Source organism: Camellia sinensis, chromosome 15, assembly GCF_055761805.1.
Source record: "Camellia sinensis isolate YWXY chromosome 15, ASM5576180v1, whole genome shotgun sequence".
NCBI classification, from domain to species: domain Eukaryota; kingdom Viridiplantae; phylum Streptophyta; class Magnoliopsida; order Ericales; family Theaceae; genus Camellia; species Camellia sinensis.
The window spans coordinates 115,306,600-115,332,836 of NC_138975.1; the positions used below are offsets into that span (position 1 = coordinate 115,306,600).

General features: G+C 42.2%; 1 long non-coding RNA gene and 1 pseudogene across 3 annotated transcripts in view; one reads left to right on the forward strand and one right to left on the reverse strand.

The window, feature by feature from the left end:
• Positions 1 to 26,237, reverse strand: part of LOC114288856 (uncharacterized) — a 161,094-nt gene that overhangs the window by 64,822 nt on the left and 70,035 nt on the right. The window lies entirely within an intron of this gene.
• LOC145813811 (uncharacterized) lies at positions 11,743 to 25,074 on the forward strand (annotated as a pseudogene). Its single transcript, XR_014357190.1, has 4 exons — positions 11,743 to 11,773; positions 11,974 to 12,122; positions 12,237 to 12,346; positions 24,877 to 25,074. The product of XR_014357190.1 is annotated as an uncharacterized LOC145813811 (transcript).

Consider the following 26,237-nt stretch of genomic DNA (forward strand, 5'->3'; position numbering starts at 1 on the left):
TTTAGTTTTGGCACATTTATGAATGTGCTAACGTTCTGTGTTGCCTTTATTAGGATGTCAGGACGAGGAAGAGGAGCTAGGCATGGTAGACCTGCGAGGCAGGAGGTACCGTTACCGGGTGAGATTCCGGCAGTGTAGGAGGGAGTTGGGCAGGCCAATGTGGCCGAGCCAGTGGGTCAACAGGCTGTGGGTGCCTTGGCTAGAGAGATAGCAGGAGCTTTGGGTATTCTTAGAGCTGGGAATCAGGCATCTGAGACAAGGCCTTCTTTCTTGAAGAGGGAGTTCTTCCGGTCTAACCCGGACGAGTTTATCGAGGATCCGACGGAGCCACTGAAGGCTGATGAGTGGTTAGAGCAAATGAGTAAGACGTTCGAGATGCTTGGCATCGAGGACGGAGCACTGAAAGTGACCTTGGCATCCTTCCAGCTGAAAGGAGATGCGGGTCAATGGTGGAAATACGAGAAGGCTCGTGTTGGTGGTACTTGGGAGGCGTTTCTGAATGCTTTTCAGGAGAGGTTTTTGTCTGCAGCAGCTAGGGAGAAGCTGAGGGATCAGTTCAGCCGGCTTAAACAGCAGGGCTTGTCAGTGGCCGAGTTTGAGGCTACTTTTACCAGTTTGTCCAGGTTTGCACCGGAACTGGTGGCGTCTGAGGAACGCCGTTGCTATGAGTTTGAGCGGAAGTTGAGGCGGGGCCTCAAGCTGAGAGTTGGTGGGTCTTACATTCGAGAGTATAGACACCTGGTAGATGCCGCTGCTCATATGGAAATTATGATGCAGGAAGAGGAGGAAGAACAGAGGGGCTTCAAGAGGAGCCAGGATAGCCAGAGTGATGGCAGGAGACAGAGGGGTTATAACCCTCACCAGTCTCAGGGTGCAGTCTCTAGATCGACCTTTCCAGTGCCGAGTGCAGGCTCGGGGAGAGGCAGTCAGGGGGAGTTTACTTGTTACAAGTGTGGCCAGCTGGGTCACAAGGTTTCAGTTTGCCCGCAGAAGGGTGGGGGTCAGAAAGCTGCTTCATTTTCATCTAGACCGCAGAGTCAGAGTTTGGGCAGGGGGCAGCCCTTGACTTGTTATCAGTGTGGACAGCCTGGGCACCTGAAGAGGTTTTGCCCGCAGTTGAGTGCCACTTCGGGAGCGTCTGGTTCTAGGCAGACGCAGGGTTTTCAGCCAGCTCAGTCTGTGCAGGCCTCGAGGGCCAATCCGGGGGTTTCGTCATCCCAGTCTGTGCAGCAGTCTTTTGCTCCGAGAGGTGAGCAGGTAGACCAGGGGCCTACGGGGCGCGTGTATGCTGTTACCGCGCAGGATTTAGTACCGACTCCATCAGTAGTGAGAGGTACTTTTCTGTTTTGCAACTCGGTTGCTAATGTGTTGATAGACACGGGTGCATCTCATTCTTTTGTATCTGCTGCATTTGCATCTGTTTTGGAATTGGAGTTAGCACAGTTAGCATCTCCTATTTGTGTGGTGTCGCCTTTGGGTGGTGAGTTGATTCTGAAACAGGGTGTTAGAGGCTGTGATATAGAGGTCGCCGACTATAGGCTTCCTTTTCCGTTTGTTGTCATGCCCATGAAGGGCTTTGATGTTATTTTGGATATGGACTGGCTATCGTCATACCGGGCTGTTATTGATTGTTACCGCCAGAGGGTCACGTTATGTACCTTGAGCGGGGAGTGGTTCCATTTCTTGGGAGACCGGGTTGGTAGTGTTTTGCCACCGGGGTATGATTCGCGAGGGCGAAGTGAGCTTAGTAGTCTACTTGCCAGCTTTGAGAGTGGTGAGAGTGGTGAGACCCAACTTGTGTTGCCGAGGGTGGTTTGTGAGTATTCGGATGTCTTTCCCGAAGATCTTGTTAGTTTGCCACCTCACCGAGAGATAGAGTTCTCTATTGATCTAGTGCCCGGCACGGCGCCGATTTCTATGGCACCTTACCGTTTTGCTCCAGCAGAGTTGGTTGAGTTGAAAGTTCAGCTCCAGGAATTGCTAGATAAGGGCTTTGTTCGCCCTAGTGTTTCGCCGTGGGGAGCGCCGGCCCTCTTTGTTAAAAAGAAAGATGGTGCCTTGAGATTGTGTATTGACTACCGGAAGTTGAATCGGGCTACGGTTAAGAATAAGTACCCTATGCCCCATATAGATGATTTGTTTGACCAGTTGAAGGGTTCCCGTTGTTTCTCTAAGATAGACTTGAGATCGGGTTACCACCAGTTGAGGGTCAGGGAGGAGGATATTCCGAAGACGGCATTCCGTACGCGGTATGGCCATTATGAGTTTCTGGTGATGCCATTCGGGCTTACCAATGCACCGGCAGTCTTTATGGACTTGATGAACCGGATTTTTCGGGAATTCTTGGATCGGTTTGTGGTCGTTTTTGTGGATGACATCCTTATCTATTCGTCTTCTGAAGAGGAGCATGAGGCACACTTGAGAGTGGTGCTTGAGTTACTTAGAGCCCATAGGCTGTATGCCAAGTTTGGGAAGTGTGAGTTCTGGCTGAGGGAAGTCAAATTCTTAGGCCACGTAGTATCCGGGGAAGGGGTGTCTGTTGATACATCCAAGGTTGAGGCAGTGCAAGATTGGGCACAGCCTAAGAGTGTGTTTGAGATCCGTAGTTTTCTGGGATTGGCTGGGTATTACCGCCGGTTTGTGAAAGATTTCTCCAGGTTAGCGTCACCGTTGACTAGACTGACTCGGAAGGGAGTCAAGTTTGTGTGGAGTGAGACTTGTGAAAAGTCATTCCAAGAGCTAAAAGTTAGATTGACCACCGCTCCGGTGTTGATTATTCCGGAGAGAGGGTTGGGTTATGCGGTTTATTGTGATGCCTCACGAGAGGGTTTGGGTTGTGTGTTGATGCAAGAGGGGAAAGTGGTAGCTTATGGCTCACGTCAGTTGAAAATACACGAGAAGAACTACCCCACACACGACCTAGAGTTAGCAGCTGTGATCTTTGCCTTGAAAATCTGGAGGCACTACCTTTATGGTGAGAAGTTCGAGGTGTTCTCGGACCACAAGAGTTTGAAGTATCTGTTTACACAGAGAGACTTGAATCTGAGGCAGAGGAGGTGGATGGAGTTCATCGAGGATTATGATTTTGAGTTGCATTATCATCCGGGAAAGGCCAATGTTGTGGCCGATGCCCTTAGTAGGAAATCCATTAGTGATGTAGCTAGTATAGCCATCCGAGAATGGGAGATGTTGGGAGCACTTGGCGAGTTTGATTTGCTACTGGGCGAATCTGTTGAGGCTGCGGCCTTGTTTTCTGTTGTTGTGCAGCCTACACTTGTGACACGAGTGTTAGAGGCACAGAGAGGTGACCTCGAGGTAGAATCCCTCCGAGAAAAGATCTCCAGTGGGAAGGTTGAAAAGGGTTTGACGGTGTATCCCGACCTGAGTGTGAGATACCGAGACCTTTTGTTTGTACCGGAGCCTTGCCGGGAGGAGGTACTCCGAGAGTTTCACCATTCGCGCCTTGCGGTGCATCCGGGAGGTACTAAGATGTATCAGGATTTGGGTCGCCAGTTTTGGTGGCGGGGTATGAAGCAAGATGTGGCTGTTTTCGTATCGAAGTGCCTTACTTGCCAGTAAGTGAAGGCCGAGCATCAGAGGCCAACGGGTTTGTTACAACCCTTGCCTATTGCCGAGTGGAAGTGGGAGCATGTCACTATGGACTTCGTTGTGGGTCTTCCGAGGACTCAGCGGGGTAGTGATGCTATTTGGGTGGTTGTGGACCGGTTGACTAAGTCGGCGCACTTTATTCCTATGCGCGTGAAAGATTCGGTAAATCATCTTGCCGACTTGTATATTCGGGACGTAGTGAGATTGCACGGGGTCCCAGTGACGATCGTCTCAGATAGAGATCCTCGTTTTACTGCTAGGTTGTGGCAGAGTTTGCAGAGTGCCTTGGGCACTAAGTTGACCTTTAGTACGGCTTATCATCCTCAGACTGACGGGCAGTTCGAGCGTACTATTCAGATCCTCGAGGATATGCTTCGGGGTTGTGTCCTTGACTTCAGTGGGACGTGGGAGAGGCACTTACCCTTGGTAGAGTTTGCCTACAACAACAGTTTTCAGTCTAGTATCGGTATGGCACCGTTTGAGGCCTTGTATGGCCGACCGTGTAGGTCTCCAGTTTGTTGGGCCGAGGTGGGTGATGCACCTATGTTGGGTCCGGAGTTGGTTAGGGAGACGACGGAGAAAGTTGAACTTATTCGTAGGAGGCTCGTTACAGCCCTGAGTCGACAGAAGAGTTATGCCGACCGTAGGAGGAGGCCTTTGGCGTTTGAGGTAGGTGATCATGTCTTTCTGAAGATATCACCTAGGCGAGGTTTGATGAGGTTTGGGAAGAGTGGGAAGTTATCCCCTCGGTTTATTGGTCCGTTTGAGATCCTTGAGAGGATTGGCGAGGTTGCTTATCGGTTAGCCTTACCACCGCAGTTATCTGGAGTGCATGATGTGTTTCATGTGAGTATGCTTCGGAAGTATGAGCCAGATCCATCACATGTGTTGGATTGGACTGATTTAGAGGTAGATGAGAATGCCTCGTATGAGGAGAGACCGGTTCGGGTCTTGGATAGGCGGGATCAGGTCCTGCGTGGCAAGACCATTCCATTAGTGAAAGTCTTGTGGAAACATCACGGAGTGGAGGAAGCCACTTGGGAACGTGAGTTGGAAGTCCGCGACAAATATCCGGACTTGTTTGTTGATATGTGATCTTGTATTTAATTTTGAAATTTTGTTGAACTTAAGAGCTTTTATATATGTCTTAAGTTGTGAAACATTGAAAATGTTTTGGGTTATTGGAAGTATGTTTTGGAACTTGCCTCATATGGAAGTTGAATGTAACATTGTATATGTTGAATATAATGTTGAAATTGGAAAAGATGGTGCATAATGATTGATGCATGTTGAAAGTACATATGTTGTTTACATATTGTGAAATGTCTCTTGTTAAAGGGATGAGATGACCGGTAATGGGTCGAATTGTTGAATGTTAGAATTGTAACATTGTCTAAAATGGAGGAAAACCTGTTTTTGAAAACTTGTGCTTAATTTCGGGGACGAAATTCTTTAAGGGGGGGAGGTTATAGCGATCCCGGGTTTTACCCTTGTTGTACAGTGATCCGGACATGTGTCCGTGGATGTTGGTAGTTGTTATTATCTTGTTTGCATCCTTTTTTCTTTGTATATTGAGTTACAAGATGTGTTGGGCAGGTTTGTTACAGGTTGGTTGTGTTTGGGAGCCTAGTGTTGCTGCCCAGAATTTTGGGTCTTCGCTCGAGCGAGGAGTGGTCGCTCGAGCGAGAGTTGAGTTCGTGTCTGGTTCTGGACCTGAGAGTTGCCATTCTTGGCTCGAGCGAGCTTCCTTCGCTCGAGCGGTCTGGGTTTTTCTTCGCTCGATCGAGAACATCTTGGCTCGAGTGAGAGTTTTCTGTGTCTGGTAGCTCGAGCGACGAAGGCTTCGCTCGAGCGAGCGTGTTTTATATCAGCGAACAGCAGCGTTTGAAACATCACTTTTTCACTTCTTTTCTTCATTCTAAACCTAGATCCGAGACCCTCTCACTCTAAAATTACACTCTCTCTAAGATTTGATCTCCCTAGAGTATGAATCTAGCCTAGGGCCTTTGTTAAAAAGATAGAGGGCGTTGAGAGCTTCGATTTAATCTGAAAAAGTTTGGATTTGGAGCAAGTTGATCTTCGAGTCTTCATCTTCTTTTTGGCTTAAACTTCGAGGTAGGGATATCCTACTCCTCTCTATGGGTTTTGTCTTTAAATTTTGGTATTTTGAGATGTTGGGCTTGGTTTGGTAATTTTGTGAAAGTTTGGGGCTTTTGTGTAATTTTACAAAAGTCGGGGTTTTATTCATAATAAACCTAAATGCATATTTGGCATAGAGAAATGGAATTAATGTTGAATCATTGATGAAAATGGGACCTAAGGGTTGAAATGGTAATTATGGAAAATGGCCTAATTACATTGTTTAATTAATTTGGGATAATTAATTGGGAGAAATGAGGAAATGAAATGTTGATTGAATATCCATTTGTGCATTTATTTTCTGTTTAGAAATAACTGCTTTGGGCTATCGATGGAGGATAGTCGTGATTGTTGTAGACAATGCATGATGATTAGGTAAACGGAAACTAATCAATGGAATGTGTCATGGAATTTGACTGTTGATAGAATACATTAACTGTATGTATTGAGTGAATGTATATAGAACCAATGTGTTCGTATACGTTAAGTGTAGAGGAGGAGATAGGGGATGTACCCCGCGGTTTAGGGGAAGATAGGGGATGTACCTCTAAACCGGTTAGTGTTGGGAGAAGATAGGGGATGAACTCCGTAGATACAGCTCATATGCTTGTCTAGTGAAGTGAAGATAGAGCTCATATGCTTATCTTTGTGAAGTGTGGATATAGCTTATATGCTTATCTGTGAATGTGGGATATTGTTGTTATGCATATCTGTTGAGAATGTGGATATAGCTTATATGCTTATCTGTAAATGTGGGATATAGTTTTATACTTATCTGTTGAAATGATGATAGAGCTGACATGCTTATCTGTTGAAAAAGGGAAAATGAAAAGTAACTCGGACTCTTAAGTCGTGTGACATAAAATGTGATTTATGTGAATGTATCAGTGTTAGCCATCTATCAATTGCTAATATTTTAGTCATTGTCCATGGTTGGTTTAGTGTATTTCTACTGGGCTGTGGCTCACCCTATATGGGAACATCATTTTCAGGTACAGGTAGCATGCCACCTCCAAGGACATAGCTTGGAAGGCTAGAGGCAGACATACTTTTGTCGCTTTACTTTTTGATGTATTACATGTAACTTCAAGCCAAGGGCTTAATGTGAAACGAGTTAGTACTTTTTGTTGTAACCAAGTGTTAACTTGGAAAGCTGTAAGCCCGTAGGGCATTTTGTTTTGATGTTAACATGTACTACTTATGTAATGAGACTCTAATGAATAAAAGAATGTGGTTAGTTTATATGTCAATGCATGTCTTATTTGATGGGTTTAATGTTATTATTTTGAGGGCGTTACAGTTACTTGCAATTAATTCTACTATCCACAAGAAGGAGAGAATAAGCTATCAACTATGACAGCTCCTGAAGTAACTTAAGCGCGAATTAGGCTAAAGAGTCTAATTCAACACAATGCTCTTACAAGCGATGCGTTAAATTCTTAGAGTCATAACAACCTTGTCAGCCTTAACCTTTTCATTACTATGCTGCAACGTTTGCGCTTAGTGGTAAATGTTATTCAAAACGTTAGCCTAGTAAAGGAATCACACAAAGAAGCACCTCATCCATGTTTCACACTCAAGTGTGGAAGCAGTAAGTGTCCAGACTTAGACAAGTTGGCAATGCTAATAGATTTTGCAGCCACTAAGCGCTAATCTTTTCACTCAGTGTTAATAGATTTTGCAGCTTCTAAGCGCTAATCTTTTAACTTCACGTGATATTTCAACGCACACTATTATAGTGCATGAAATTTCGCTCAATCCACTCCCAATAATTGGGTAGAGAGCAAAACACTGCTCGTACTGGCTACTCGTCTTACACTTAATGACTAATTTATTTAAGCTCGCATTTCTTGGATGACGTGACTCTTGAATGTTACTTCATCCAATGATGTAACATTATTTACAAGTCAAATTACAAAGTCAATCCGCGCAGCTCATTAGTCAAGATCATATACAGATCTATTGAGGGCTTACTAATTTTATAACTCCAAAACTCGCCAACCAAAACTATGTAGCGTGCCGCTAACTATAGCGCACACATTAGTTTTTATTGTGCCAAACAAGGCAACAAAACCACGGCGACTTTGAGTCATGTTTCCTTACTTTGGCTCAATTAAGGTTTGACCTAAAGTCTCCAAGACTTTTGCTCATCTAAAGAATGGGGATTAGTTTGTTCACATTTGAACATCTCTACTAAGTCTAGGTCAACCAAATTAACTTCCATAAGCTAAATCAATTTAGAGAGAAATTCGCATTGGGATTAATTTGATTAGCATAATATAATTTTGCCGCAAAAATCTAAATTAAATAGTAACAATATTACACAAGTCGCAAGATCGAAAATCCGCTATGCTCGTAATCATCTCTTGCGCCACAAGTAACAATTATCCAAAATTTAGTTTAATTTATGCGCAAAATATTGGTTTTCGAGAGTTAATCTACAAAGATTTCTCTCAACCGAATAACCTCCCACTGACTATGGCATATACAAAGCATGATAAATTCCATACAATAGCATTTTAATGCAAATCTACAAATAACTCATGCTATATTTATTTAATAATGGAATTCTAATAAATAAATAAATAATCATGCTCTTCTAATTACAACATATTACAAATCCAAAAAAAAAATATGTTGTATTCAATATTCAGATTATGCCATAATTAAAGTGTACATCATTTTGGAATTTTCTGGAATTTTTCTGAAATATTCTGGAATTTTAAATAACTAATAAACACACATAAAATTAGAAATAAAAAATCCAGAAACTGATAAACTGAAACAATATTACCAGTAGATAGTAAAACATTTCAGAAGTCCACAATAAAAATTTCAACCCCAGAAAATTAATTATGCAATACCAGAATCATTTTAAAGCATAAAAAATGAATTATTAACACAGAAAAAATATTTTTTATTTTCGTAAAATTTTCAAAATTTTACAGAAGATATAAAATTTAATTCTGAGTGTAACGGTACCAACCATACTTAAAACAAAGCTATAACGAATAAATTATGGCCAATTAACGCAATTCAGAATTAAAAACAAACAAACAGAGCCTTAGAGCCAAGCCAGGCAGGAAAAACGGCTCGACTCGGCTCGCCGCCGCTCAGCGCAACTCGGCACGAGTCGGCTCAACGAGCGGCTTGGCGCGGCTCAGAGCGCGGCTCAGCTCGCGGCTCGGTGCTCGGCTCCAGCACGCGGCGTGCGTGCGAGGCGCGGACGACGCGCGTGCGTGGACAGCGCCGCCGACGCGCGCGTGATGGCGCGTGCAGGCGCGTTAGCAGGGCATCCGGCGCGTGGTGGCGCGTGGCGCCGCTGGGAGGCGTCATACAGCGCGTGTATCACACGTGCCGCCTTCCCGGGTGTTTTCTGGTCCGATTTTTGTACTGCCGGACTCTTTTTTTCAAAATAAAACCGTTTATGGTCTTAAAAAAGACATTAATGAACATAAAAAAAATATTTATGCTCTTAATCTAATCAAAGTAGATTTTTTTTTTTTTTTTTACAAACATTCATGTATATATTGTAAACATACACATGTAAAAATATACACATGATTAAAGGAAACACGAAAATATCCATCAATGGCTCTGATACCAATGTAAATCAAAGTATAAAAACATGCAGCGGAATAAAATGTTTAGATCATACCTTTATTGATCTAAAACCTCGTGGATAAATCACGTGCTTCCTGAATCTAGTCAATCAACCCAGCAGTGAAGTGATATTACAATATTGAATATCACCTACACAAACCACAGTGCAAATGGCTTTTGATCGTTATTTTGGGAGAGAGCCAATATCTTGGAAAAAAAGAAACAAACATACGTTGTTTTCCCACTTAATCACCCATATCCCATATATTAGATATATAATCTATTTATCTCATTTATCCATTTGTTAAATGAGATAATATCTGATATCTATATCATCTATCCATATCATGATATGATAGATATATATCCTGAGTGGCTATCCAAATAGGTTTGAATTCAAATTCAAAACCCATTTGGATGAGGTTCAAAAGGTTCTAAGGGTCATGCCACATGGGTGCCCAATTTCTAACATGAGCTGTGGTCTCATGGGAATTGTTTGGCCAGGTTCTGAGCCATATCTATGAATTGAGAATCGGCTAAGTAAAGGAAAGAGAAATGAAACATGGACATATTTGTCATGTAATTGAAATGAATTATGAATTGATTTGTGTGAGTTAAACATTTATCAAATGTTAATGTTTTAGTTATTGCTCATATTATGTTTAGCATATCTCGACTGCGCGTTGGCTCACCCTATATGGGACATCATTTTTAGGTTCAGGTATTATGCCGCCTCCGAGATCTTAGCTTGGATGGCTGTGGGAGTTGAAGACTCTTTTGTTTATTTTTGTTGTATTACATGTATATCAAGCCAAGAACTTATTTTGTGTAGAGTTGGTACTCTCCTTTTGCAACCAAGTGTTGACTTGAAAAGTTGTAAGCCTATAGGGCATTTACTTTTGTTGTCAACATGTAATACCTTTTGTAATGAATACTCTGATGAATGAAATTATGCTTTTTTCTCTTATGTCTAAGCATGTCAAGATTGTATGGTTTATGGGTTTATTTTGAGGGCATTACAGAATTCATGGAGTGAAGTGAGCTGTCCAAAGTGACCAAATGTTTGGGATTCGGACATTTATCCGTACTGGAATAACTTGTAATTTGGGGGCTAGTTGTGAAGACAACAAGAAAAACATGTATCTATAAACGCAATGTGATTGTAATTTGACATGTAAGTTTTTTGGACAGATGAATGAGGTTAATTGTTTTACAATTTTGGGTAGTTTGATTAATAAAAAAATTGTTTAGTAGTTATTGAATGTGACAATTATTAGATGTGAAGGCGTTCTTGAATAATTTAAAAAAAATGACAATGTTCACACAGAGGTGTTCTTATGAATGTAGAATTCCTCATATTGCTATTATTGTTAGTAATGTTTCTTAATAACTGGGATGCTTTTGTCTAGCATTTACTTATGATTACATTACAGGACTTGAAATTGGGTATTATTTGATTAGTGAAAATTCAGATAATGTATTGGAAATTTTGAAAGTGATTGGACTTCAATGTCATGACAATGAGATTGGGTGACCTACATCCACCTCAACATCCTTGTCTCATCTCATCTCATCTCATTTACATTCATTTTACTTACTTCTTGTTTCTTAGTTTCTTAACATTTGTCTCATTATGCATTGCTGACCTTATAACTGTTCTATAAAATTTTCTTTCAATTATGTTAGTATATGTCAATGCTAAAAGCATTCCTCCACTTTAACCAACCTACTTTAGTTTTATGGGCCACATCATCTCCAATCTCTCCATCTTTATTAATAATCAAATCTAGATAGCGGAATTGTTTACTCTTTAACTATCTCTTGATTTTCAATCTTACTTCTCCTCATTATTAGAAATCAAAGATCATAAATTACCTCAAAAGTGTTAATATCTTGGCCAGCTCAACTGCAAAGTTTTTCATTGTTCTATTGTTTGTAGTAAAATGCACTCTTTTTTATTTTTATTTTTTGTTTTTCATAGATTGTTCTTATACTTATTTTTGTTACCTTGCTAGCTCAGGCACTTCCATATTTCCTACCCCATTCTTTCTTGTAGTTTGTTATCCATTTTCCTAAGATTGCACTAGAAACATGGATTTGAGTTTGGATGTGGATTAAATTCTAAGGATTTAAAATCTAAACAGTGAAAATTCTTAGATTTTAAATTTTTTCTTTCAATGCTAAGAATTAGTAGATGAATTTGGGAACATACACACACAATATGTACATACATATAGGTATATAATGTTTGAGCTAGGGTTGTGGATTTGTAGAAAATCATACATATATAGAGAGAGGGAGTGAGAGAGAGATTTGTTTGAATTTCCAATCCATGTGGCTTTCAGCAATCCAAACAGCATGCAAGGTGTTGGTCCAAAATTATAAATCCACATGGAATACAAAATCCGAACATTGCCCAAAGGTAATATATTTCTTAGGATTGAGATCAAGCAAATGTTACTTTATTTTAAACATATCTGTTTTGTATGTGATAATGGTCCTCTTAATTGGCTTGCTTTTAAGCAATTGTTGTTTTGTGGAGTGTGATTTTATGCTCTTGCAGTACTCATTCCCTGTTCATTAAGGTCTTCATATTGTGGTTTTATGTAGAAGGTTAAACAGTCACAGGTAAGGACTCAAAGGCAAAGGAGTCAGGAGGAAAGGGAAAGGGAAAGGGAAAACAGGCAGTGGGAGGAGTGACGATAGTGCTTCAAAAAGTAAAGGAAAAGGTGCGAAGACAGATGGGCTTGGCACCTGCACATATGTCAAAGGTTGTTTCTTCCCCTTAATGTTGTTTTTCAGGAGCTTCTATGTTATTTTAACTACAATTTATCTAGTATGTTAAGTCTCCTGATTTGACTCTGGGTTTTGGATTTTGCTTCTAGCAAGGCATATCTTATGTGAGAAGCAAGGGAAGATTAATGAAGCATACAAGAAGCTACAAGATTGCTGGAAAAGTAATGGAGATAAGGTTCCACCTGCTGAGTTCGCAAAGGTGATTTCCCTATTTCATTGTCCATTTTCTTCTTTTATTTAAAAATTTTACAATTGTTGGGCAAGGTTGTGCAAGTAGCAATTTCTGGTTTTGACCTTTGAGGGGATCATTGTTTACTCTTTCATATTTTTTGAATAATTAATGATCTTGATGGTGAACCTGATTCAATTGTATTTAGTTGGCTCGTCATTTTCACTTAGCTACTTGGTTTCTAAAATGTGCTAATTAATCATGATCTCTTCAGCTTAATGACAATATGCTCATAAGTTAACTATTGGTCTATCTGTTTGGGCGGGAAATTGTTTTCTTCGTTTTCTGGCATTTGTTACAATGCAAAAATGAAAATCAATGGAAAATGTTTTATGTGGTAAAAATAAATCTAATCTGGCGAAAAATGTTGGCACTTTTAAAAGGTGCAAAACGTTTTCTAGACTGAAGTCTTACCTGTAACGCCCTCAAAATAATAACATTAAACCCATCAAATAAGACATTCAGTGACATATGAAATAACCGCATTCTTCTATTTATCAGAATTTCATTACATAAGTATTACATGTTAACAACAAAAGCAAAATGCCCTACGGGCTTACAGCTTTCCAAGTTAACACTTGGTTACAACAAAAGGAGTACTAACTCATTTACACATTAAGCCCTTGGCTTGAATTTACATGTAATACATCAAAAACAAAACGACAAAAGTATGTCCGCCTCTAGCCTCCCAAGCTATGTCCTTGGAGGTGGCATGCTACCTGTACCTGAAAATGATATTCCCATATAGGGTGAGCCACAGCCCAGTAGAAATACACTAAACCAACCATGAACAATGACTAAAAGATTAGCAATTGATAGATGGCCAACACTGATACATTCACATAAATCACATATTTATGTCATCCGACTTATGAGTCCAAGTTACTTTTCATTTTCCCATTTTCAACAGATAAGCATGTTAGCTCTATCATCATTTCAACAGATATGTATAAAAACTATATCCCACATCCACAGATAAGCATATAAGCTATATCCACACTTCACAAAGATAAGCATATAAGCTCTATCTTCACTTCTCTAGACAAGCATATGAGTTGTATCTACGGAGTTCATCCCCTATCTTCTCCCAATACTATCCGGTTTAGAGGTACATCCCCCATCTTCCCCTAAACCGCGGAGTACATCCCCCATCTCCTCCTCTACACATAACGTATACAAACACATTGGTTCTATATACAATCACCCAATACATACAGTTAATGTATTCTATCAACCGTCAAATTCCATGACACATTCCATTGATTAGTTTCCGTTTGCCTAATCATCATGCATTGTCTACAACAATCACGACTATCCTCCACCTATAGCCCAAAGCAGTTATTTCTAAACAGAAAATAAATGCACAAATGGATATTCAATCAACATTTCATTTCCTCATTTCTCACAATTAATTATCCCAATTAATCAAACAATGTAATTAGGTCAATTCCCATAATTAACATTACAAACCTTAGGTTCCATTTTTTTATCAATGATTCAACATTTATTCCATTTCTCTATGCCAAACATGCATCTAGGTTTATTATGAATAAAACCCCAACTTTTGTAAAATTACACAAAAGCCCCAAACTTTCACAAAATTACCAAACCAAGCCCAACATCTCAAAATACTAAAATTTAAAGACAAAATCCATAGAGAGGAGTAGGGTACCCCTACCTCGAAGTTTGAGCCAAAAAGAAGATGAAGACTCGAAGATCAACGTGCTCAAAATCCAAACTTTTTCAGATTAAATCGAAGCTCTCAACACCCTCTATCTTTTTAACAAAAGCCCTAGGCTAGATTCACACTCTAGGGAGATCAATTCTTAGAGAGAATGTAAGTTTAGAGAGAGAGGGTCTCGGATCTAGGGTTAGAAAGAAAAGAAAGTGAAAAGTGATGTTCAAAAACGCTACTGTCCGTTGATATAAAACACGCTCGCTCGAGCGAAGCCTTTGTCGCTCGAGCGACCAGACACAGAAAACTCTCGCTCGAGCCAAGAAGTTCTCGCTCGAGCCAAAAACTCAAAAGTGCGCTCGAGCGAAAGAATGCTCGCTCGAGCCAACAACTCAAACCCTCAGGTCTGCAACCAGCACGCTCGAGCGACAGACTTCTCGCTCGAGCGATGAACAACCAGACCGCTCGAGCGAAGGAAATCTCGCTCGAGCCAAGAAAGGCAACTCTCAGGTCTAGAACCAGGCGCAATCGCTCGCTCGAGCGAAGCCACTCTGGCTCGACCCACCAGACACGAACTCAACTCTCGCTCGAGCGACCAACTCCTCGCTCAAGCGAAGGTCCAAAAATCTGGGCAGCAACACTAGGCTCCCAAACACAACCAACCTGTAACAAACCTGCCCAACACATCCCATAACTCAATATACAAAGTAAAAAGGATGCAAACAAGATAATAAACAACTACTAACATCCACGGACACATGTCCGGATTACTGTACAACAAGGGTAAACCCGGGATCGCTATAACCTCCCCCCCTTAAAGAATTTCGCCCCCGAAATTAAGCACAAGTTTTCAAAAACAGGTTCTCATCCATTTAGACAATGTTACACATTTTAACATTTAACAATTCGACCCATTACCGGTCATCCCATCCCTTTAACAAGAGGCATTTCTCAATATGTAAACAACATATGTACTTTCAACATGCATCAACATTATGCACTAACTTTCCAATTTCAACAATATATTCAACATATATAATGTTACATTCACCTTCCATATGAGGCAAGTTCCAATAAACCAAACATTTTCAATGTTCCACAACTTAAGACATATATAAAAGCTCTTAAGTTCAACAATAGTTCAAGATTTAAATACAAGATTACATATCAACAAACAAGTCTGGATATTTCTCACGGACTTCCAACTCACGTTCCCAAGTGGCTTCCTCCATTCCGTGATGTTTCCACAAGACTTTCACCAAAGGAATGGTCTTGCCACGCAGGACCTAATCCCGCCTATCCAAGACCCGAACCGGTCTCTCCTCATACGAGGCATCCTCATCTACCTCTAAATCGGTCCAATCCAACACATGTGATGGATCTGGCTCATACTTCCGAAGCATACTCACATGAAACACGTCATGCACTCCGGACAACTGCGGCGGTAAGGCTAACCGATAAGCAACCTCGCCAATCCTCTCAAGAATCTCAAAAGGACCAATAAACCGAGGGGATAACTTCCCACTCTTCCCAAATCTCATCAAACCTCGCCTAGGTGATATCTTCAGAAAGACATGATCACCTACCTCAAACGCCAAAGGCCTTCTCCTACGGTCAGCATAAGATTTCTGACGACTCTGGGCTGTAACAAGCCTCCTACGGATAAGCTCAACTTTCTCCGTCGTCTCCCTAACCAACTCCGGACCCAACAAAGGTGCATCACCCACCTCGGCCCAACAAACTGGAGACCTACACGGTCGGCCATACAAGGCCTCAAACGGTGCCATACCGATACTAGACTGAAAACTGTTGTTGTAGGCAAACTCTACCAAGGGTAAGTGCCTCTCCCACGTCCCACTGAAGTCCAGGACACAACCCCGAAGCATATCCTCGAGGATCTGGATAGTACGCTCGGACTGCCCGTCAGTCTGAGGATGATAAGCCGTACTAAAGGTCAGCTTAGTGCCCAAGGCACTCTGCAAACTCTGCCACAACCTAGCAGTAAAACGAGGATCTCTATCTGAGACGATCGTCACTGGGACCCCGTGCAATCTCACTACGTCCCGAATATACAAGTCGGCAAGATGATCTACCGAATCTCTCACGCGCATAGGAATGAAGTGCGCCGACTTAGTCAACCAGTCTACAACCACCCAAATAGCATCACTACCCCGCTGAGTCCTCGGAAGACCTACAACGAAGTCCATAGTGACATGCTCCCACTTCCACTCGGCAATAGGCAAGGGTTGCAACAAACCTGCTGGCCTCTGATGTTCGGCCTTCACTTGCTGGCAAGTAAGGCACTTCGATACGAAAACAGCCACATCTCTCTTCATACCCTGCCACCAAAACTGGCGACCCAAATCCTGATACATCTTAGTACCTCCCGGATGCACCGCAAGGCGCGAATGGTGAAACTCTCGGAGTACTTCCTCTCGGCAAGACTCCGGTACAAACAAACGGTCTCGGTATCTCACACTCAGGTCGGGATACACCGTCAAATCCTTCTCAACCTTTCCACTGGAGATCTTCTCTCGGAGGGATTTTACCTCAAGGTCACCTCTCTGTGCCTCTAACACTCGTGTCACAAGTGTAGGCTGCGCAACAACAGAAAACAAAGCCGCAGCCTCAACAGATTCGCCCAGTAGCAAATCAAACTCACCAAGTGCACCCAACATCTCCCATTCCCGGATGGCTATACTAGCTACATCACTAATGGATTTCCTACTAAGGGCATCGGCCACAACATTGGCCTTTCCCGGATGATAATGCAACTCAAAATCATAATCCTCGATGAACTCCATCCACCTCCTCTGCCTCAAATTCAAGTCTCTCTGTGTAAACAAATACTTCAAACTCTTGTGGTCCGAGAACACCTCGAACTTCTCACCATAAAGGTAGTGCCTCCAGATTTTCAAGGCAAAGATCACAGCTGCTAACTCTAGGTCGTGTGTGGGGTAATTCTTCTCGTGTATTTTCAACTGACGTGAGCCATAAGCTACCACTTTCCCCTCTTGCATCAACACACAACCCAAACCCTCTCGTGAGGCATCACAATAAACCGCATAACCCAACCCTCTCTCCGGAATAATCAACACCGGAGCGGTGGTCAATCTAACTTTCAACTCTTGGAACGACTTTTCACAAGTCTCACTCCACACAAACTTGACTCCCTTCCGAGTCAGTCTAGTCAACGGTGACGCTAATCTGGAGAAATCTTTCACAAACCGACGGTAATACCCAGCTAATCCCAGAAAACTGCGGATCTCAAACACACTCTTAGGCTGTGCCCAATCCTACACTGCCTCAACCTTGGATGTATCAACAGACACCCCTTCCCCGGATACCACGTGGCCTAAGAATTTGACTTCCCTCAGCCAGAACTCACACTTCCCAAACTTGGCATACAACCTATGGGCTCTAAGTAACTCAAGCACCACTCTCAAGTGCTCCTCGTGCTCCTCCTTAGAAGGCGAATAGATAAGAATGTCGTCCACAAAAACGACTACAAACCGATCCAAAAATTCCCGGAAGATCCGGTTCATCAAGTCCATAAAGACTGCCGGTGCATTGGTAAGCCCGAATGGCATCACCAGAAACTCGTAATGGCCATACCGCGTACGGAATGCCGTCTTAGGAATATCCTCCTCCCTGACCCTCAACTGGTGGTAACCCGATCTCAAGTCTATCTTAGAGAAACAACGGGTACCCTTCAACTGGTCAAACAAATTATCTATACGGGGCATAGGGTACTTATTCTTAACCGTAGCTCGATTCAACTTCCGGTAGTCTATACACAATCTCAAGGAACAAAGCCCTTATCTAGCAATTCCTGGAGTTGAACTTTCAACTCAACCAACTCTGCTGGAGCAAAACGGTAAGGTGCCATAGAAATCGGCGCCGTGCCGGGCACTAAATCAATAGAGAACTCTATCTCTCGGTGAGGTGGCAAACTAACAAGATCTTCGGGAAAGACATCCGAATACTCACAAACCACCCTCGGCAATACAATCTGGGTCTCACCACTCTCACCACTCTCAAAGCTGGCAAGTAGACTACTAAGCTCACTTCGCCCTCGCGAATCATACCCCGGTGGCAACACACAACCAACCCGGTCTCCCAAGAAATGGAACCACTCCCCGCTCAAGGTACATAGCGTGACCCTCTGGCGGTAGCAATCGATAACATCCCGATATGACGATAGCCAGTCCATACCCAAAATAACATCAAAACCCTTCATGGGCATGACAACAAACGGAAAAGGAAGCCTATAGTCGGCGACCTCTATATCACAGCCTCTAACACCCTGTTTCAGAATCAACTCACCACCCAAAGGCGATACCACACAAATAGGAGATGCTAACTGTGCTAACTTCAATTCCAAAACAGATGCAAATGCAGCAGATACAAAAGAATGAGATGCACCCGTGTCTATCAACACATTAGCAACCGAGTTGCAAAACTGAAAAGTACCTCTCACTACTGATGGAGCCGGTACTAAATCCTGCGCGGTAACAGCATACACGCGCCCGGTAGGCCCCTGATCTACCTGCTCACCTCTAGGAGCAAAAGACTGCTGCACAGACTGGGATGATGAAGCTCCCGGATTGGCCCTCGAGGCCTGCACAGACTGAGCTGGCTGAAAACCCTGCGTCTGCCTAGAACCAGACGCTCCCGAAGTAGCACTCAACTGCGGGCAAAACCTCTTCAGGTGCCCAGGCTGTCCACACTGATAACAAGACAAGGGCTGCCCCCTGCCCAAACTCTGACTCTGCGGTCTAGCTGAAGAAGAAGCAGCTCTCTGACCCCCACCCTTCTGAGGGCAAACAGAAACCTTGTGACCCAGCTGGCCACACTTGTAACAAGCAAACTCCCCCTGATTGCCTCTCCCCGAGCCTGCACTCGGCACTGGAAAGGTCGATCTAGAAACTGCTCCCTGAGACTGCTGAGGGTTATAACCCCTCGGCCTCCTGCCATCACTCTGACCATCCTGGCTCCTCTTGGAGCCCCTCTGTTCTTCCTCCTCTTCCTGCATCATAATTTCCATATGAGCAGCAGCATCTACCAGGTGTCTATACTCTCGGATATAAGACCCACCAACTCTCAACTTGAGGCCCCGCCTCAACTTCCGCTCAAACTCATAGCAACGACGTTCCTCAAACGCCACCAGTTCAGGTGCAAACCTGGACAGACTAGTAAAAGTAGCCTCAAACTCGGCCACTGACAAGCCCTGCTGTTTAAGCCGGCTAAACTAGTCCCTCAGCTTGTCCCTAGCTGCTGCAGACAAAAACCTCTCCTGAAAAGCATTCACAAACGCCTCCCAAGTACCACCAACACGAGCCTTCTCGTACTTCCACCATTGACCCGCATCTCCCTTCAGTTGGAAGGATGCCAAGGTCACTTTCAGTGCTCCGTCCTCGATGCCAAGCATCTCGAACGTCTTACTCAATTGCTCTAGCCACTCATCAGCCTTCAGTGGCTCCTTCGGATCCCCAATAAACTCATCCGGATTAGACCGGAAAAACTCCCTCTTCAAGAAAGAAGGCCCTGTCTCAGCTGCCTGATTCCCAGCTCTAAGAATACCCAAAGCTCCTGCTATCTCTTTGGCCAAGGCACCCATAGCCTGCTGACCCACTGGCTCGGCCACATTGGCCTGACCAACTCCCTCCTGTACTGCCGGAACCTCCTCCGGTAACGGTATTTCCTGCCTCGCAGGTCTACCACGCCTAGCACCTCTTCCTCGTCCTGACATCCTAATAAAGGTAACACAGAACGTTAGCACATTCACAAATGTGCTGAAACTAAACACTCACGTCCTAATGCATGGACAACTGTAATTCACTCCACATAAGCACATAAACACATAAGCACGTACGAATTTCATTTCCGGATAATGATAGTCCCGAGGCGTTACTAGAGTTCCGGTTAGAAACAGCATTGATCAAGTGCTTTTCCAACAAGACTCCCAGAAACCCAAGGATCCAATCAACATCCTAGAAATTAAATCCCATACCCACATAGTCACATAAGCATGTTATCAATTAAGCAGGTAGCATATAACACTACATCTAAGTCTCTATCAAGCGAGACAAACCCATTGTGATCCTAATCACTTCCCACGTACCCAAAGTATTCAAACCCCGGTACGCTCTGATACCAAGTTGTAACGCCCTCAAAATAATAACATTAAACCCATCAAATAAGACATTCAGTGACATATGAAATAACCGCATTCTTCTATTTATCAGAATTTCATTACATAAGTATTACATGTTAACAACAAAAGCAAAATGCCCTACGGGCTTACAGCTTTCCAAGTTAACACTTGGTTACAACAAAAGGAGTACTAACTCATTTACACATTAAGCCCTTGGCTTGAATTTACATGTAATACATCAAAAACAAAACGAAAAAAGTATGTCCGCCTCTAGCCTCCCAAGCTATGTCCTTGGAGGTGGCATGCTACCTGTACCTGAAAATGATATTCCCATATAGGGTGAGCCACAGCCCAGTAGAAATACACTAAACCAACCATGAACAATGACTAAAAGATTAGCAATTGATAGATGGCCAACACTGATACATTCACATAAATCACATATTTATGTCATCCGACTTATGAGTCCAAGTTACTTTTCATTTTCCCATTTTCAACAGATAAGCATGTTAGCTCTATCATCATTTCAACAGATATGTATAAAAACTATATCCCACATCCACAGATAAGCATATAAGCTATATCCACACTTCACAAAGATAAGCATATAAGCTCTATCTTCACTTCTCTAGACAAGCATATGAGCTGTATCTACGGAGTTCATCCCCTATCTTCTCCCAATACTATCCGGTTTAGAGGTACATCCCCCATCTTCCCCTAAACCGCGGAGTACATCCTCCATCTCCTCCTCTACACATAACGTATACAAACACATTGGTTCTATATACAATCACCCAATACATACAGTTAATGTATTCTATCAACCGTCAAATTCCATGACACATTCCATTGATTAGTTTCCGTTTGCCTAATCATCATGCATTGTCTACAACAATCACGACTATCCTCCACCTATAGCCCAAAGCAGTTATTTCTAAACAGAAAATAAATGCACAAATGGATATTCAATCAACATTTCATTTCCTCATTTCTCACAATTAATTATCCCAATTAATCAAACAATGTAATTAGGTCAATTCCCATAATTAACATTACAACCCTTAGGTTCCATTTTTTTATCAATGATTCAACATTTATTCCATTTCTCTATGCCAAACATGCATCTAGGTTTATTATGAATAAAACCCCAACTTTTGTAAAATTACACAAAAGCCCCAAACTTTCACAAAATTACCAAACCAAGCCCAACATCTCAAAATACTAAAATTTAAAGACAAAATCCATAGAGAGGAGTAGGGTACCCCTACCTCGAAGTTTGAGCCAAAAAGGAGATGAAGACTCAAAGATCAACGTGCTCAAAATCCAAACTTTTTCAGATTAAATCGAAGCTCTCAACACCCTCTATCTTTTTAACAAAAGCCCTAGGCTAGATTCACACTCTAGGGAGATCAATTCTTAGAGAGAATGTAAGTTTAGAGAGAGAGGGTCTCGGATCTAGGGTTAGAAAGAAAAGAAAGTGAAAAAGTGATGTTCAAAAACGCTACTGTCCGCTGATATAAAACACGCTCGCTCGAGCGAAGCCTTTGTCGCTCGAGCGACCAGACACAAAAAACTCTCGCTCGAGCCAAGAAGTTCTCGCTCGAGCCAAAAACTCAAAAGTGCGCTCGAGCGAAAGAATGCTCGCTCAAGCCAACAACTCAAACCCTCAGGTCTGCAACCAGCACGCTCGAGCGACAGACTTCTCGCTCGAGCGAAGAGCAACCAGACCGCTCGAGCGAAGGAAATCTCGCTCGAGCCAAGAAAGGCAACTCTCAGGTCCAAAACCAGGCGCAATCGCTCGCTCGAGCGAAGCCACTCTGGCTCGACCCACCAGACACGAACTCAACTCTCGCTCGAGCGACCAACTCCTCGCTCGAGCAAAGGTCCAAAAATCTGGGCAGCAACACTAGGCTCCCAAACACAACCAACCTGTAACAAACCTGCCCAATACATCCCATAACTCAATATACAAAGTAAAAAGGATGCAAACAAGATAATAAACAACTACCAACATCCACAGACACATGTCCGGATTACTGTACAACAAGGGTAAACCCGGGATCGCTATATTACCAATGCCACCACACTAGCACTAGCACCACCACACTACCACCGCCACCATCACTGCCACTGCCATAACCTCCACCACATTACCACCTCCCCTACACCCTGCCACCACCACCCCACCATCACTAGTACAACCTTTTAGATCACTAGTACAACCTTTTAGTACACTAGTTTCAAGGAAGCTACCAAACATAGAAAATGTTTTCCGCTGAAATAAATGGAGCATAAGAAAATGGTTCGAGTGTTCTCTATACATTCTTCCAAAGAGAGTTTTTGGCCAAGATATTGTCTCAGGAACATTTGAAGGAGTCATAATGTAACACCCTCAAAATAACAACATTAAACCCATCCATATAGAGACATGCATTGATACATAAAAGTCCACATTCATCTATTCATCAGAGTATTTCATTACAGAAGTATTACATTGTTACAACAGAAGCAAATGCCTTACGGGCTTACAGCTTTCCAAGTTAACACTTGGTTGCAAAAGAGAGTACTAACTCAATTACACATTAAGCCCTTGGCTTGAATTTACACGTAATACATCCAAAAGGAAATAAGACAACAAAATTCTGTCCGTCTCTAGCCTCCCAAGCTATGCCCTTGGAGGTGGCATGCTACCTGTACCTGAAAATGATGTTCCCATATAGGGTGAGCCACAGCCCAGTAGAAATATACTAAACCGACTATGAACAATGCCTAAAAGATTAGCAACTGATAGATGGTCAATACTTACACTTCCATTTACATCTTATTAAAATTCCATGACAGCCAAGTCTATGTTACAATTCACTTTTCATTTTGAAAACAAGGCTCAGTACTCTGGCCAAAACATTTGATGAGATTATAGTTCATCACTAGAACACTTTCAAAATCTAAGGTGGATACACATTTTGGTGTTGTATCAATAACACATAAATTACTTCCATACTTCACAAACAATGATGATATACATTTTAGTGCTATATCAAATCAAACAAACTTTTCAATGGATAAGCATATGAGCTATATCACTACTACAACAGATAAGCACATGAGCTATATCAATACTTCAACAGATAAGCATATGAGCTGTATCAACACTTCAATAGATAAGCATATGAACTGTATCAACACTTCAATAGATAAGCATAAGAGCTGTATCAACACTTCAATAGATAAGCATATGAGCTGTATCAACATTCCAATACCCGGTTTAGAGGTACATCCCCCATCTTCCCCTAAACCATTAACCAGTTTAGAGGTACATCCCCCATCTCCTCCCATACACAAGTAATGCATATAAACACAGAATCACATACGCAATCAATCAATACATAAAATTAATGTATTCTATCAACCGTCATACTCTATGACACATCCAATTGATTAGTTTTAGTTTGCCTAATCATCATGCATTGTCTACAACAATCAACACTACCCTCCACCGGTAGCCCAGACAATTATTTCTAAGCAGGAAATAAATGCACAAATGGATAATATATCACATTTCAACTAGATGAGCAATAAAAGATTTGACTACACTCTTTAGTCTCATACATTCCCAATTTCAACATTCTCAATTCAATTCCTCGTTTTCTTCAATTAATTAAATGCATTAATTAATTAAACCAATTAGGGCAAATTATCATAATTCACAAAACAACCCTAAGGTTTCATTTCCATCAATGTCCCAACATAAATCTCATTTCTCTATGCCTAACATGCATATAGGTTTATATATCTAAAACCCCAACTTTTGTAAAATTTCACAAAGGCCCAAACTTTCTCAAAATTTACCCAACAACCCCCAAAATATCAAAATGCTAAAATTCAAAGACAAAGTTCATAAGATGGAGTAGGTTATCCCTACCTCAAGTAATGGGACCCAACGAAGGAGGTGAAGAAACAGAAATGCTCCAAATCCCGAAATTTTCAGATTAAAAGATAGCCCTCGACGGTCAACACAACTTTTGTAAAGGCCCAAGGTGAGAAAACAACTCCTACTAGATCAATCCTAAGAGAGAAGTTAGGGTTTTAGTGAGAGGAACTCTCAAAACAGCTTTTTGGAAAAGTAAGAGAGAGAAAGGATGTTGAAAAGTGAACAAAAAGGTCGGATCTCGGCTTTATATAAAAGTCGCCCCGCTCGAGCGGCGGATGCACGCTCCCAGAACTTTTACAGACGTGGTTCCCGCTCGAGCGTCAAACTCCCCGCTCGAGCGTCAGACACAAACTCCTGCTCGAGCGGCCAATCCCCCGCTCGAGCGTCTACCACTGCGAACGAAATACTGGATGGTTGGTTTCCCCACTCGAGCGCCAACACCCCCGCTCGAGCGGACAAGCAACAACAGAGTCCCGCTCGAGCGTCAAAATCACCGCTCGAGCGGAGAGACTAAAAACTGGGCGAAGATTTTACGTTTTAAAACACAACCAACTTATTCCCAACTTGCCCAACACGACCCAAAGCTCGAACACATAGAGGAAGGGATGGAAAGAGGATAAGACAACGGCACCCTTACGAAATCGAATCCGGACTATAGTTAAACACGAAAGGGAAAGTCGGGATCGCTATACATAACACTGACATCTTTGTGCTCATTTTTTGTCTTTTTCTTCCAGCTAGCAGCAGAATATTCAGAGTGTCCACTAGGGAAGAAGGGTGGAGACTTGGGATGGTTTCAGCGAGGCAAGATGGCTGGTCCATTTCAGGATGTTGCCTTTAGTACACCTGTTGGAGCTACCAGTGCACCGTTTAAATCAACGTATGCTATTTTAATTCCTGATTTTTGCTCTGCAAACCTGCTAACCATGTGCTAAGCTCTATCTTATGATGTTCATGTTGCTCAGACCAGCTAACTCTGTTACACTATTGATGGTACAGGCATGGATTGTCCGAAGGGAGGAAGAATTTATAGAACTTGGCATTCGAAGTTAGGCTCTGTTGGATTATCAACCATGAAATCGAAGTAAGCATTTTGTATTCTTCTATTCGAGACTTTGGCTTGATGTTGGCATGGCATTTAGAACATAATTGACTTGATGATGCTTCACCTTCTTAGATATTGGTTTTGGTCTTCATTGTAGTATACTTTCTGTTAAAAATCACTTGATAATCAAAGGTTGGGCATGCAATCCACTGATCCTTAAAATTCTACAAACATGATAAGGGGAACATAACACCTTATGCACATTCCAGAGTATACAGAATTCTCTCTCTCTCTCTCTCTCTCTCTCTCTCTCTCTCTCTCTCACGCACACACACACACACATTAGAGCATCCACAATGGGATGGCTAAAAAAGTGTGTTAAGGTGTGTTATATGACAAAAAGTGATAAAAAGTAGGGCCCAAAAATGTGTGTTAAGGTGTGTTAAGAGTTTGTTAATTTTAGAGAGTGAGTGGTGGTGCAATGGATATGTTAAGGAGTGTGTTAAGATGTGTGGTAAAGTGTGGATATGTATATATATAATAAAAAGAAATAAATAAATAATTTAATTTAATCAAAAATTTTAAGCGCAGAAAAAATGCCCAACAAGTAAAAAAAAAAAAAATTGCCCTTGGCCAGTAGACTGGGGGTCAACTTGGGAGTCGACCTACTGCTTTACAAAGTGTTTCGTCTTTCTCTTCTCTCTCTTTCTTGGTTGGCTAGAAGGCTGGTCACAGTTAACACACAAGTTAACAACTGACACTAACATACAACACTAATGCACCCACTAACACATCCGTTGCAGCACCCAACAGTGTTTTTGGCTAGCCAAAAACTAACACCTAACACTAACACACTCAATAACGCATCCATTGTGGATGCTCCTTAATTAATCAAACCGTCTTGTTAGGATTCTTATCCTACGTGTTTTGTTTGGCAAATTCCTTTCTTAACAAAAACCACTTCTTTTATTTCTTCTGTTTTCTCTATCATGATTCCCTGAGATTATGTTTGAAAAAGAAAATGTCATCATTTGAAAACACATACCAAAGCAT